At 42.3% G+C, this 1,571-nt stretch overlaps 1 pseudogene; it reads right to left on the bottom strand.

The window, feature by feature from the left end:
- Positions 1-1,037: 1,037 nt before the first annotated feature.
- Positions 1,038-1,263, bottom strand: LOC129399255 (U2 spliceosomal RNA; annotated as a pseudogene).
- Positions 1,264-1,571: the final 308 nt, after the last annotated feature.

Genomic DNA, 1,571 nt, shown 5'->3' with positions numbered 1-1,571 from the left:
TCCCATGAAAATGTTCCTCTCTTTAGATTCTCAGAGGGATTTTTACTTCTGCTATCTACTTTTGGTCCCACACAAGAGAAAGCAGGTAGATCCGACAGATCCAGCACTCCTGAAGGCACTGTGATTCATATTATTGCTTCTTGTTGCAAGTTATATATTTTTCTTCTTTCTTCATTTTGAATTTTCCCTGGCTATAGTTTACTGAATTCTTGCCATGAGTAGATAACGTATTAATGCTCTGTTATTTATTTTGTAATCCTTGCTGCATTTCTTAGCATGAGACATCTTGGCCATGCCAAAACATACCTGACAAAAATTGTAGTGGCTTAATATCAAAGAGGATTAGCTCTGGTCTGAGCTTTCTTTTACAGCTTCATTTGCTCCCAGGCCTTATCTATGGTGCTACTCCATTAGAACCCCAGGCTCCATAAGCTGTTTGGTTAAAATTCCAGTAGAGAAAAAAATTTCATCCGGAAAACATAAATGTCATTTCTGTTTACATCCTGTTGTCCAAAAACATGATTTTTTTTTTTTACTTTTTGGTTCACATGTGACAATGCATAGGGGTCACTCCTGGCTCTGTGCTCAGGAATTACCCCTGGTGGTGCTCAGGGGATGCTATGGGGTGCCGGAATTGGAACCCAGGTCGGCCGCATGCAAGGCAAATGCCCTACCCACTGTGCTATCGCTCCAGCCCCCCAAAACATAAAATGTTTTTTTTTCTTTGCTTTTTGGGTCACACCCAGCGATGCTCAGGAGTTACTTCTGGCTTTGCACTGAGGAATTACTCCTGGCGGTGTTTGGGGGGACAAAAACAACACTTACTAAAGTATACTATAAAATCAACTGTTCTTTAACAACTAGTTTTTCCCCGAAGGGGTGCACCGTTCCTGGAGGTACTGCAATACCAGGTCGATGCATGGAGTGGACGGAGCAAGCTCCTATTCCAACTCCTAATTCCAGGGCTGGAGCGATAGCACAGCGGGTAGGGCGTTTGCCTTGCACGCGGCCGACCCGGGTTCGAATCCCAGCATCCCATATGGTCCCCTGAGCACGGCCAGGGGTGATTCCTGAGTGCAGAGCCAGGATTAACCCCTGTGCATCGCCAGGTGTGACCCAAAAAAAGCAAAAAAAAAAAAAAAATCCAACTCCTAATTCCAAAAATCCATTTAATATATTGTCCTCGGATAGAGGACGTATCAGATATTAAACTGATAAGAACAGATACTACACTTGATCTTAGCCAAAAGGCCGAGAAGCGATAAAACATAAAATATTTAACCATAAGGGTGACTATGAAATACAGTGCTTATCTGGGCAGTTTCTTACCCATTGTACTATGCATGTTTGGGAAGCAAGTTTTTGATGAATGGCTGTCATCTCTTTCATCTTCTGAATAACTAACTCAATTTGGTAGCATTATTTCTATTTATCAATGTACAAATCAAGACCTAGAAACTGATAATGTGACCCACTTAAGTAAGTGCCACAATCAGAATGGCTGCCCAGGCCTGTTGAAATTCTGATTGCAAATTCTATCTTTGAAGCCAGAGCCTCATGTCAGCTCTCAA

Source organism: Sorex araneus, chromosome 10, assembly GCF_027595985.1.
Source record: "Sorex araneus isolate mSorAra2 chromosome 10, mSorAra2.pri, whole genome shotgun sequence".
Taxonomy (NCBI): domain Eukaryota; kingdom Metazoa; phylum Chordata; class Mammalia; order Eulipotyphla; family Soricidae; genus Sorex; species Sorex araneus.
Note: the sequence above shows the minus strand (reverse complement) of the source record. Positions and strands in the feature narration are given on the sequence as shown.